Raw genomic sequence first — 15,025 nt, 5'->3', positions numbered from 1 at the left:
CCATTCTCGGCTCCCAGCATCCATACGCCAGATTCTGATCCTAGGATCCTACAAGGAGGATTTTTCAATGTACATTTAACTCGTAATAAGCATAACCACAAGTTTACCCAAATCACAAAGGCAACATCATCATCACATATCCACTAATATAAACATTTGAATATAATACTGAAAGGAAAATACATATGTCGAAAATCAAAGCCCCAGAAGACCGCTACACGCTCCAAGCTCAATGCTGCTACAACCTAACATCACCCGCACACATCTATCGTGCATAAGCTTATAGAAAGCTTAGAGGGTGGTGAAAGTGTGTGTACAAGGTAAGTGCCAAGTAAGCACTATCAGAGTAATCAGAGTAAGCGGAAATATTAATAAGCCCATAAATAATGCAATATCATTATAATACAAAAATATGCTGATAAGCCCATAAATACCATTAACCTTATGTAGGCTATGCGATGTAAAAATATAATAAGCCAATATCATATACTGCGAAAGCAATGTCGATCAGCTATTCAATGTGAAAACATAGTAAGCCAAATGCTATGTGCTGAGGATGCAATACAATATGCGATGCGAATGAAATGACTAAGCTGGAATGTGAAGTCGGGATGATAGTACGTAATATCGCAGGCTATGGGGTCCACCACAAGAGACTTCTATCCAAACCAGTCCTATACCTAAATTTGGATAGTCAGACTCAGTGTGGTAGACTCCTGATCTCAGGTTAGTCGCGCGCCCCAACCGAAATCTTGGTCATTGCGAAGGTACACGTAACAAATAATTACGCACCATCAGCCCGAGTGGATAGTGAATGAATGAATCAATGAGTATGCAACTCCTGCTCAATAAGTCCACATATCAGTACGGTTCTTCTCTGAGAAATCACCAGGGTCTATTACACTCCAAACCAGATTCCCACCCCATCACGCGCAACAAGTGAGTGGAAGAGATCCCACTAACCACCTGCCAATATTAGGCCCAACTCATCGATAGCGGACCCATTCCTCGAGCTAGTTAGACTCAGCCTCGCAATGCCTCCTCCTCTCAGGTAGGTAAGGCCGTACCCCCTTCTAACCAACCACGACATAGTGGGAGACGCGGCCTAATGATATACGGCCCTTATGCGGTCATGCATCCACTTTGTCTATATGTTGGAGCAACCTCTGGAACCAAGACAGTTCTGGGACTTTCACCCAGGGATATTTATAGCACCCCATATAAAACAGATTTTCGGTGTCCCATCTGGCCATCCACGATATGCCTGTGGAGGCTGTAACCCTAATGTCGCTAGGGCGTATAATAATCACAGCACGCAATGTAAGATGCATGAGTCATACAATCCAGTCATGAATCAATCTTGCACATACTATGTGCTCATGTGAAACAATCTCCGCCTATTAGGGAGTCTCATAACAACCAGCACTATGGCATATGCAATGGTTAATCATATCTCATAACAAATATACAAATGATGCGTATGGGCATGTATCATAATGCTATGCTGTCATATACTCATAATCAGTATCAATAACTGGTATCGACAATCGACCTCGACAACGTGGACATTAAACCAACATTGCCCCAAAGGAATGGCCAACATAGAGCCTAACATATAGTGGACCCACGGCCTCACACAAGGGCCAAATATACAATACCATGGGCCTCACTCAAGAGCTTAATACATATCACATGGGCCTAACATACATCACAATGGGTTCCATTGCCTGACCCTCAAATGCATCATAATGGGCCTCATCACATTGGCCTCATATACATCACATTAGGCCTTAAACACGGGCTGAATACACATCACAATGGGCCTCAAATACGGGCCACATATACATAACATTGGGCCTCAAACAAGAGCCTAATGCACATCACAATGAGCCTCAAATACGAGCCATATAAGCATCTCATTGGGCCTCGACAATCAGAATCAACATCGACCATCGGAATCGGTATCGACAATCGGAATCGGCCTCGACAATCGGAATCAGAATCAATAATTGGAATCGGTCTCGACAATCGAAAATTGGAATCAGCTTCAATAATCGGCCTCAACAATTGAAATCGAAATCGACAATCGGAATTAGCCTCGATAATCGGAATCAGAATCGGCCTCAACAATCAACCTCGACAATCAGAATCGAAATCGGCCTCGATAATCGACCTCGACAATCGGAATCAGAATCGGCCTCTACAATCGGAATCGGTATCGATAATCGGAATCGGCATTGATAATCGGCCTCGACAATCAGCCTCAACAATCAAAATCAGAATCGGCCTCGACAATTGGAATCGAAATCGACAATCAGAATCGGAATCAGCCTCAACAATTGGCCTCGACAATCGGAATCAGCCTTGATGTCGGCCTCGACAATCGGAATTAGAATCAGCGTCAACAATCGGCCTCAACAATCGGAATCGGTATCGATAATCGGAATCAGTCTCGATAATCGGAATCGACGAGAATGGGCCTAATAAGGCCTAAGGGAAGGTCACAATGTGGACATTCAACCATCATTGCTCCCAAGGAGTGGCCCACATAGAGCCAAATGTATCGTAGGCCCATGACCTCATACAAGGACCTAATACACATCACTATAGGTCTCACTCATGGGCCAAATACTCATTACAGTGGGCCTCGGCACATGGGCCATGATTACATCACATCGGGCCACAATACATGGGTCTCATATACATTAAATGGGCCGCACTAATGGGCCTAATACCTCACAATGGGCCATAATACATGGGCCACACATACATCTCATGGGCCTCGTCGTATGGGCCATAAACAGATCACAATGACCTTGCCCATGGGCCTCGAATACATCACAATGGGCCACAACCCATGGGCTTTAAATACACAATAGGTGAACCCTACACATGGGCCTAATATACATCACAGGTGGGCCCTACACATGGGCCTCATACACATCACGTGGGTTACATCAATGGGCCACACTAATGGGCCTCATACACATTAAGTGGGCTGTATCAATGGGCTGCACTAATGGGCCGTATATGCATCACCATGGGCCTCATACGTGGGCCTCATATACAACAAGTGGGCCGCGTATCTGGGCCTTGATTACATCAAATGGGCCACGCGACATGGGCCTAACCATACAAATAAGTGAGCCCCGTTGTTGAGACTCAAATATTGCATAATTTTCCCCATTTATATCTTGGTTTTATGAACAAAAATCATCTTAATATTCTATTTTACTCATGTATGTATTGCAAGGTGAATTTAAGAGCTTGGATTGAAAAAGGGTGCTAAAAAGTATGGATTTGATGCTCAAGAGTCACCAAGGCAGGGATGGATCTTAGGAGACCAAGATTGAAGAATTCACATGCCAAAGATCCAAGAAAACCAAGTGAGAAATGAAAAGAATCAAAGATTTGAAGTGAAGAATCTTGAAATCGTCCTGAAAAAGTGTATTCTAAAGCTGCGAAGTTTATTTTGGGAAACTACGCAGCAAGAAGTCTATTTTAAACGAACTATGCAGCAAGAAGTCTATTTTAAAAAAATACGTATATTTTAGATGGTTTCTAGGGTTTTTCAACTTTATACGAAAATTGGAGTTCCCTACTTATAAATAGGGCTTCCTAGGGCATTCTTAAAGATCATTAGAAGCATTTAAGAGCAATATTTAGGGTTTTTAAAGAGTTTTTAGTTTTATTAAAGTTTTATAAGTTATTTTTTTTATTTTAGATCTTTTCTATTTGTAATTTTTTCTTTATTTCTTGTTACTTTTTATTTTTGCAATTTAATTATATTTTTCTAAGTTCCTTCTAGCCCAAGCTAGAAGGGAAGCACATGGGTTTAATAGTTTTTTAAGATTATGATGATTGATTGTTTTAATGATAAGAAGAATAGTGTATGCATGTTATCTATTATTTAAGTTTTATTTTTTTATCCTGTTGTAAGATCCATATGTTTCCATCATATGAGATCCACATTGATGGATAGGCTTACCCTAGATCAATCAGATTTCCTAGATAGGAGATGTTCTCAACCTGTTATATTTCTTTAATATTCATTATCCTATAGATATTGAATACTTAAAATCACTGGCGCTTGAGAATATATGTTAATGGTGCAAATCCATTATTTTCTAATCTTTTATATCATTTATTAAAATATTTAAAGTGTTTTATTTTCCGATTAGGCTGACCATAGTGTTCAGATCCTAGTTATGTTATCTAAGTTATCATGATTTTGGAACATTGACCTATGTATGGAACTTTGAAGCTTGGGTGTTATTTTATTCAGTTGAATTACATCCATTCAAAAATTCTAAAATTAAATCATCAGATTAATTTTTATTACTTAGTTTATTTTGCACTTGATTTTTTTTTCTCCTCACAATTCATCTCCCTGTGGGATCGGCCCTGTATTCATGGGATACTACTTACAAACCTCTGCACTTGGATGCAAGCAATCACCCGTCCATGGGCCAAAATACATCATGATGGCCTCATGGATGGGCCGCACCAATGGTCCTCAAGTGGGCTTGGACCACACCAAAATCATTTCAATAGTTGTAGGTGTAACATGTGTATCACTGTACACTATTAATCCATGGGGCACATGGCCCATTAATGATGACCAGCAATGCCCAAACATTGTCCATATAAATCAGCACTATCCAAACTTTGTCCAAGTGCATCAGCACCATCCAAACTTTGTTTAGCAGCTGGTCCCACCATCAAGATGGCTGGGATGTACATATACATCACGTGGGACCCACGGAACTTACTAACGTCAGTCCAGTAGTGGGTCCCACCATCAGAATAACTTGGATGTATATATACATCACGTGGGACCCATAGAATGTGCTGACGTTAAATAGTAGTGGGACCCACGTCCCTGGATGGTTCAGATAGAAAATCGATGGACGGTGTGTATGTAACACACATCATGATCAGACCCACCGTCCCAGCCCATGGACGGTGGGGATATGCAACATATATCAAGGTGGACCACAAGCTACTGGGTGACATCAATACAACAGCTATATAGTTACTGTAAACGTACACCAGCCACCCCCCTTTCTCAAAATAGGTGGGTCCCACATGGGGTCCACACGTACGGACAACCACCTAAATGTGTATATATATATAATTTAATATTATATCATATTATCATATTATAATATAATATAATATTCTAATATATATACCATATACATCTATATATAAATATATTTGTATTATTTATAAACAGTGTCCAGCCCACCATCCAGCAAGCTGGACGGTGCTGGATGATGCACCTACATCATGGTGGTCCCATGTAGTGGGCCACTAGATCTGGATCAAACTGATATTTATCTTTCCCTTTCATCTGGGCCTGTGTGACCGTCCAGTTATGCAGGCCCCAAATCGGGATCAAGGTGGCCCACTTGTTGGATGGCATGGGTAAGATACACACATCATAGGTGGGCCATGATCATAGAAAGAGAGAGAGGGAGAGAAAGAGAGAAAGAGAGATTGGAGATGACGGAGGGGCCCCACCACTATGGGCCCCTTTTGGATACAAGCATACATTAAGGTGGGTCCCACCATATGTGGGCCCTTATATCACAACAAAATAAAAAATACAAATGTGGGTCCAAGATCACCCACCTCAAGATCTCTTTTTCCTTCTTCCGCTAATGCATGCTAGAGCTCCAATGGACGAATTTCAACGGTTGAGACGGACTTTGGATGGTGGGATTGGGTGGTAGGAAGGTGGGCCACACATGACTTCTCACATGGAGGCTTGGATGTTGGACTCTCATGGGGTTTGCTTGAAAATGAAGAAATGAGAGAGAGAGAGAGAAGATGGGATGTAAGGGATGGGTGAGTGAGTGATGGGTGATGGGATGTACTTGACATGTGAAGGATGGGTTGCTTTTACTTTAGGGTTTCTTGGAGATGGGGTTTTGGGGATGTGAGGTGATTGATGGGATTGGTTGATGGGATATGTTGTAGAGATTCTCTTGGGATTGCAAATGCACGGCATTTTCTCGAACTGAACCCAAGCCCATATCTTCTGACCTGGGTATCGCCTCGACACATAATACGTGACATTGGAACCGCGATGATGGCACGGTCACTAGGGTACAAGTCTCGAGTTGAGCCGACTCTGGAATACGGGACATGACTCAAGGTTGCGCGTAACTACCGACAACAGATCGCGGGTCATTGAAATTTGATCGGGAGGACCGCAAAAGTCTACGGAACGGTACGGGCTAGGATATGAGTTTTACATTTGCATTCAATGTCGAGGTCGTTGTCTAAAGTTAAGGTCGACATTTGTACTCGTAGTCGAGGTTTGTAGGTCTATTGATGAGTCTTATTTCCAAACCGTTTTAACTTTTTCAGCTCGGTCATTGAGTCTTCTTACTCAGTTCATCTTCTCTAGCCTTTTGGTAGTATAGAGAATATGTTCTGATTGCTCTTTTTCCATATGTTCCATACGTCTAAGTCATCTCAATTTTGGAAGCAGATTGCGTCCTACCCTACTGGTCTCCAGTTGGGAACGGGCAACAGCTTTAAGTAACCACCATGATGTATGGGTCTTATCCACACCGCCCATCCATTTTTTTCATATCATTTTAGGGTATAAACCCAAAAATGAGGTAGATCCAAGACTTAAGTGGACTACACAATGGGGATTAAACTCTTACCGTCGAAAACTTCTTGATGGCCACAAAAGTTCTGGATAGAGCTGATATTTATGTTTTCTCTTCATCTAGGTCATGTAAATTTATGAATTGGTTGAATGGAAAAACATCATGGTGGGCCCTAGAAATGTTTCAACAGGGAGAATCATTATCACCGTTGCTTCCTGTGGTGTGGTCCATTTGAGCCTTGGATCTGCCTCATTTTTGGGCTTATCCCCTAAAACGACCCATACATCTCGGTGGCCACTCAAAGCTGCTGCCCATTCCCAGCTGGACACAGGCGACACTACTAGAAAGAGGGTTTTTAGCGACGAAACTTTTAGCGACAAAATAACTTTTCATCGCTAAAAGTCACTTTTAGCGACGAAATGAATTTTCGTTGCTAAAAGTTTACTTTTAGCGACGATTATTTTCGCAGCTAAAAATCGTACATGAAACTTTTAGCGACGAAAATTTTCGTTGCTAAAGGCTAAAAATAATTTTTCATACAATTCGAATGGATTACTTTTAGCTACGAAAATTTTCATAGCTAAAAACCCTGGATAAGACTTTTGGCGACGAATATTTTCATTGCCAAAGGTAGCAAACAAATTATCAAAAAATTGGAATGGATTACTTTTAGCTATGGAACTTTTCGTAGCTAAAAATCACTGATGAGACTTTTCGGGACGAAAATTTTCGTTGCCAAAGGCTGAAAACAATTTTGAGACTTTTAGCGACAAATATTTTCGTCGCCAAAGGCAACAAACAAATTTTCAAAAAATTGGAATGGATTATTTTTAGTTACGCAAAATTTTCGTTGCTAAAAATCCTAGATGAGACTTTTAGCGACGAATATTTTCGTCGCCAGGCAGCAAACAAATTTTTAAAAAATTGAAATGGATTACTTTTAGCTACGAAAATTTTTGTAGCTAAAAATCCTGGATGGGACTTTTAGCGACGAATATTTTCGTCGCTAAAGGCTGCAAATAATTTTTCATAGATTACTTTTAGCTACGAAAATGTTCGCAACTAAAAATCCCCGATGAGACTTTTAACGACGAATATTTTCGTTACCAAAGGCTTCAACAAATTGGAATAGATTACTTTTAGATACAAAAATTTTTGTAGCTAAAAATCCTGCATGAGAGTTTTAGTGACGAATATTTTCGTCGACAAAGTGGATTGATAAATTGGATTACTTTTAGCTACGAATGGTTTCGTCACTAAAGGAAGGGTAATTCGAATGGATCACTTTTAGCTACCAAATTTTTTATAGCTAAGAAGCTGAAAAAAATGTTCAGGAGACTTTTACCTACGAAATATTTCGTAGCTAAAAGTCTCTTTTTTAAAAAAAACAAAATATTCCATCTCAAATTTCCTGATATACACCTGTTAGAATATAATTCATCATATTCTTCCTGATATACACCTGTTATATAATATATTTCATCATATTCACATTCACATCCATCTAAACCCAAACTACGTAAATTCATCCAGACATAAACTACATTCATCCAAACATAATCTGCATCCATCTAAACACAAACAATCTTATGGAAAAAAAATAAATGAAAAGAGAGAACATATGAGAGGTGATTCAGACAAATGAAAAGAAAAACAACCTTAACCTAAACCTAAACCTATAACCTACACTTATAGGTTTAGGTTTAAGTTTTAGGTTTAGATTAAGGTTAGGTTATAGGTTATAAGTTTAGGTTATAGGTTATGGGTTATAGGTTATAGGTTAAGGTTTAGGTTATAGGTTTTGGTTTAAGTTAAGGTTATAGGTTTAGGTTTAGATTTAGGTTTATGTTTAGGTTTAAGTTATAGCTTTAGGGAATTGAGAATAGGTTAAGGTTTAGGTTTAAGAAATCAAGTTCTGGTTCGGGTTCGGTATTGGGTTTAGGTTTCGGTTTTCAAGTTTAGGTTTAGGTTTAGGTTAGGGAGTTGAGATTAGGATTAGGTGTAGGTTTAGGTTTAGGGATTTGAGATTACATTTAGGTTTTAGGTTTAGGTTTAGGGATTTGAGATTACATTTAGGTTTTAGGTTTAGGTTATAAGTTTAGGTTTAGGTTATAAGTGTAGGTTATGGGTTTAGGTTTAAGTTAGGTTATAGGTTAAGGTTTAGGGAATTGAGAATGGGTTAAGGTTTATGTTTCGGAAATCGGGTTCGGGTTCGGGTTTAGGTTTGGGGTTTCAAGTTTAGGTTTAGGTTAAGGAGTAGAGATTAGGATTAGGTGTAGGTGTAGGTTTAGGGATTTGATGATACATTTAGGTTATAGGTTTAGGTTTAGGTTATAAGTGTTAGTTATAGGTTTAGGTTTAAGTTAGGTTATAGGTTATAGCTTTAGGGAATTGAGAATAGGTTAAGATCTAGGTTTAGGAATTTGGGTTCGGGTTCGGGATCAGTTTTAGGTTTGGGTTTTGAAGTTTAGGTTTAGGTTAAGGAGTTGAGATTAGGATTAGGTGTAGGTTTAGGTTTAGGGATCTAAGAATACATTTAGGTTTTAGGTTATAAGTGTAGGTTATAGGTTTAGGTTTAAGTTAGGTTATAGGTTAAGGTTTAAGGAATTGAGAATAGGTTAAGGTTTAGGTTTAGGGATTTGAGAATACATTTAGGTTTTAGGTTGTAAGTGTAGGTTATAGGTTTAGGTTTAAGTTAGGTTATAGGTAAAGGTTTAGGGAATTGAGAATAGGTTAAGGTTTAGGTTTAGGGATTTGAGAATACATTTAGGTTTTAGGTTTGGGTTTAGGTTTTAAGTTTAGGTTTAGGTTTAGGTTATAGCTTTAGGGAATTGAGAATAGGTTAAGGTTTAGGTTCAGGTTAAGGTTATAGGTTTTGGTTTTGGTTTAGGTTTAGGTTTAGGTTTTGGTTTAGGTTATAGGTTATAGGTTTTGGTTTAGGTTAAGGTTATAGGTTTTGGTTTAGGTTTAGGTATAGGTTTTAGGTTTAGGTTAAGGTTATAGGTTTAAGTTATAGGTTTTGGTTTAGGTTTAGGTTTAGGTTTAGGTTAAGGTTATAGGTTTAAGTTATAGGTTTAGGTTAGGTTTAGGTTTAGGTTATAGGTTATAGGTTGTAGCTTTAGGGAATTGAGAATAGGTTAAGGTGTAGGTTTAGGACATCGGGTTGGGGTTCGGGATCGGGTTTAGATTTGGGTTTTCAAGTTTAGGTTTAGGTTTAGGTTAGGGAGTTGAGATTAAGATTAGGTGTAGGTTTACGTTTAGGGATTTGGGAATACATTTAGGTTTTAGGTTTTGGTTTAGGTTTTAGTTTATAGGTTTAGGTTATAGGTTTAAGTTTAGGTTTTAGGTTTAGGTTAAGGTTAGGTTATAGGTTATAAGTTTAGGTTACAGGTTATAGGTTATAGGTTAAGGTTTAGGTTATAGGCTTTGGTTTAGGTTAAGGTTATAGGTTTTGCTTTAGGTTTAGGTTTAGGTTTTAGGTTTAGGTTAGGTTTAGGTTTAGGTTTAGGTTATAGGTTATAGCTTTAGGGAATTGAGAATAGGTCAAGGTTTAGGTTTAGGAAATCAGGTTCGGGATCGGGTTTAGGTTTGGGTTTTCAAGTTTAGGTTTACGTTAGGGAGTTGAGATTAGGATTAGGTGTAAGTTTAAGTTTAGGGATTTGAGAATACATTTAGGTTTTAGGTTTTAGTTTATAGGTTTAGGTTATATGTTTAGGTTTAGGTTTAGGTTTTAGGTTAAGGTTTAGGTTTTAGGTTTAGGTTTAGGTTAAGGTTAAGGTTTATCTTTAGGTTTAGGTTTTAGGTTATAGGTTTAGGTTTAGGTTTAGGTTTAGGTTATAGGTTATAGATTTAGGTTATAGATTATAGGTTATAGGTTTTGGTTAAGGTTTATGTTTAGGTTTAGGTTATAGGTTATAGGTTATAGCTTTAGGGAATTGAGAATAGGTTAAGGTTTAGGTTTAGGAAATTGGATTCGGGTTCAGGATCGGGTTTAGGTTTGGGTTTTCAAGTTTAGGTTTAGGTTTAGGTTAGGGAGTTGAGATTAGGATTAGGTGTAGGTTTAGGTTTAGGGATTTGAGAATACATTTAGGTTTTATGTTTAGGTTTATGTTTAGATTTTAGGTGATAGGTTTAGGTTATAGGTTATAGGTTTAGGTTTTGGTTTTAGGTTTAGGTTATGGGTTATCAGTTATGGGTTAAGGTTTAGGTTATAGGTTTTGGTTTAGGTTAACGTTATAGGTTTTGATTATAGGTTTTAGTTTAAGTTTAAGTTTAGGTTTTAGGTTTAGGTTAAGGTTATAGATTTAGGTTATAGGTTTTCGTTGGGTTTAGGTTTAGGTTATAGGTTATGGTTATAGGCTATAGCTTTAAGGAATTGAGAATAGGTTAAGGTTTAGGCTTAGGAAATCGGGTTCAGGTTCGAGTTTGGGATCGGGTTTAAGTTTGGGTTTTCAAGTTTAAGTGTAGGTTAAATAGTTGAGATTAGAATTTGGTGTAGATTTCGGTTTAGGGATTTAAGAATACATTTAGGTTTTAGGTTATAAGTGTAGGTTATAAGTTTATGTTTAAGTTAGGTTATAGGTTAAGGTTTAGGTTTAGGAAATCGGGTAAGGGTTCAGGTTTAGGTTTAGGTTTTCAAGTTTATGTTTAGGCTAAGGAGTTGAAATTATGATTAGGTGCAGGTTTAGGTTTAGGGATTTGAGAATACATTTAGGTTTAGGTTTTAGTTTATAGGTTTAGGTTTAGGTTAAGGTTAGGTTATAGGTTATAGGTTATAGGTTATAGGTTAAGGTTTAAGTTATAGGTTATAGGTTTAGGTTATAGGTTATAGCTTTAGGGAATTGAGAATAAGTCAAGGTTTAGGTTTAGGAAATCGGGTTTGGGTTCGGGATCGGGTTTAGGTTTGGGTTTTCAAGTTTAGATTTAGGTTTAGGTTAGGGAGTTGAGATTAGGATTAGGTGTAGGTTTAAGTTTAGGGATTTGAGAATACATTTAGGTTTTAGGTTATAGGTTTAGGTTTAGGTTAAGTTTAGGTTATAGGTTATAAGTTTCAGTTATAGATTATAAGTTATAGGTTAAGGTTTAGGTTATAGGATTTGGTTTATGTTTAGGTTTAGGTTTAGGTAATAGGTTATATGTTATAGGTTATAGCTTTAGGGAATTGAGAATAGGTTAAGGTTTAGGTTTAGGAAATCGGGTTGGGTTTGGGATTGGGTTTAGGTTTGGGTTTTCAAGTTTAGGTTTAGGTTTAGGTTAGGGAGTTGAGATTGGGATTAGGTGTAGGTTTAGGTTTAGGGATTTGAGAATACATTTAAGTTTTAGGTTTAGGTTTAGGAAATCGGATTGGGTTCGGGATCGGGTTTAGGTTTGGGTTTTCAAGTTTAGGTTTATGTTTAGGTTAGGGAGTTGAGATTGGGATTAGGTGTAGGTTTAGGTTTAGAGATTTGAGAATACATTTAGGTTTTAGGTTTAGGTTTAGCTTTAGGTTTAGGTTTTAGTTTATAGGTTTAGGTTATAGGTTTAGGTTTGGGTTAGGTTTAGGTTTAGGTTATAGGCTATAGGTTATAAGTTATAGGTTATAGGTTTAGGTTTTAAGTTTAGGTTATAGGTTTTGGTTTAGGTTATAGGTTATAAGTTTTAGGTTATAAGTCTTATTTCTCCTCCATCTCAAGGTGGCATAACCAAGACAGACACTCAGACCTTTTCAGAAATTAATCTTGATGTTGTGCTTGAGGTAAGAATTCAACTAGGAATCTATTTATGTGGAAATTATTCGTTTAAGGTCCTTGACTTGATTGTTTAAGATCTTTGCATATTGCTTGATGGTCATGTGTTATTTATGCAGTCACAAGTCCCATGATCATGCTAGGATGTGTGCTTATGCTATTAATTGTGTTCCTATATAATGCGCACGTGTAGTTAGTTTCATGTGGATGCAGTGTCGCAATACTGAAGAATGTAGTTAGTACCCATGGAAGGATCTTGGGAATCAATCTTTAAGTGCTTACATTTAATAAAATGCACATTTAAGTTATTGATTATTGTGCTTACTGAAACACTAAAGATTTAAATTGAAGATACAATGGTAGTTCAACACCATTTAGCTATCAAATTGGCATTTAGCAAATAAAATGGCTAGAGGCCCGAATTCAATGAGCAATATCAAATTGTTAAGATCACAAAATCAAGTGTGGATTTGGGCTACATTCAACAATGGGGCCTCAATTTGTTATTTTGTATGCTCTTTGTTTTTTTTAAAGGGTAATTTGTATTGTCTATGGTTGCCAACTTGCCATGCATTTATGCCATATGGTGGATGAGAACCAAACATTAAGAATTGTGCACTATTTGAATTCTAGCTCATGTCTGAATGGTAGCTACATTTTAGACAACAAATGCTACAAATGTCACACATTTGCTTGCTAAATGGGACTCAACAAATTTTATTTATTTTTACTTTTATTTGTAAATTATTCATTTATAAATGGAAAGGGTGAACTTGTGAACACATGGTAGTGACGTAGCATTAGCTAGCAGCTAGAGCCAGAACAGATTTTGGCATGAGTGTGGGAATGCTGAACGAGTGGCACAATTGGTGATATGTACCATATCCATATACTGTTTAATTTTCCCATAAAACTGAAGCAAAACCTGCTCAATCTTAATTCTTTGCCAGGAATGAGCTATCTATACCAAGTTTCAATTATTATTTTTATTTTTTGTCTCACTTTATATCTTTGTACAGACTGGATAAAAACCAGAAAATTGAGTTGAAATGGATAACGTCTAATATGGAAGCCTAAAATTGAACCCTTATTGCATTTTTATCACTCTAGGATACCTAGCCTTGAGAAATTCTAGAAATTCTATACTCCCATAAGTTCTGATTCAAAAACAGGCAGAAGACAGGTGGAGTTAATATGTCCATCTCATCTTTCAATCCAAATTGCATTTTTGTTTTCATATTTCAGAAATAGGAAAATACTTGTTCTTTGGGTGTCTTTTCTAATACTTTCAGGTGCTTTCTTGTACTAGCCAAGAAATCAAGTGCATGAAGATTCAAGTTCTAGAAATCAAGTGATGCTAGCAATGATCTTCAGATTTTCAATGCTGAGAACTTACAGAGCAACAATAAAATCTACTATAGGTTTGTTTTCACAACCAAAATTATATGCCCTTTTTTGTTGGTGGATTGGTGGTGGCCTTTTTCACCAAGTTGGTGTCTACTTTGAGGCTAAATCATTTTTTGAGTTTTACAATACTGAGTAATCTGAGAAAACTTGAAGTTTCTGACATAAGTTTCTGATGTAGAGTTTGAGAACCAAAAATGTTAGAAATATGAAAAAAATTCTATATCCACATTAAGATGTTTCTTGTTGCTTGATTTTTGCAGGTTCATATGTTTGTAGATTCTCTCAGGAAAAGGTTATAGCTCGGTATCAAGTAACACCATTTTAAGCTAGGTTTTTTTTTTCTTGCCAAACATGTAAGGAACCCATCATAACATGAACTCAATCCTCATGTACTATAGCATTGGACAACCACATGCATTATGACTCATCAGATGTATAGTTCTGGATTCACCATCCATAAAAACATGTGTATAGTTGAGTGGGAATGAACCATCCATAAACCATGCGTGCAATTGAGTGGGAATGAAAGGGATTAATTAAGTCTTGCAATAATGTGAAGGTTCATGTAACTTAAACTTTGCAATCTATTCTTGGCTGTCATTGTCATAAGGCCATATGATCTAAACATTTTAGCCCTATCTATTAGTTATTGCATATTAAGGGTGTCTTCAAGTGCAAATTTCTACACTTTGCTATATACCAATATGTGAAGACTTCAACTGCATTGTACTTAGTGCTCTTTGCCTCCCGATATAAAGCAATCGTTGTAATTTCTCCATTTCTCTGTGTGCTGTCTTCATTGTAACTTAGCTGCACTAGTCTTTTGCAGTACTATTGTTTGGTTTTTGGCTTTTTGCTAATCCTTTGCTTTTGAGATGACTCAACATTGGGGAGATAAATGGACCCTCCTTGAAACCATAATGATGATTTGGTTTAAAAATCTCAACCATTTATTTTTATAAGCCGGCTTATTGTCATTTGGTCATGTTTCTATTCTTAATAACTTCTCTGAACTCTATGTGATGTGATAAGATTGTTTGTGTTTGGATGAATGTACTTATATGTTTGGATGGCTAGTTTGGGTTTATATGGATGTGAATGTGAATATGATGAAATTTATTATATATCAGGTGTATATAATATTCCAGCAATTTTGGGCTGGATGTGAAAGTGAGTATGATAAGAGACTTTTACCCACGAAAATTTTCGTAGGTAAAAGTTTTGTATGTGTCGCACTTATTTTTAGCAACAAAAATTTTTGTC

The sequence above is a fragment of the Magnolia sinica genome, chromosome 16 (assembly GCF_029962835.1).
Source record: "Magnolia sinica isolate HGM2019 chromosome 16, MsV1, whole genome shotgun sequence".
NCBI classification, from domain to species: Eukaryota; Viridiplantae; Streptophyta; class Magnoliopsida; order Magnoliales; family Magnoliaceae; genus Magnolia; species Magnolia sinica.
This window is presented reverse-complemented; position numbering follows the sequence as displayed.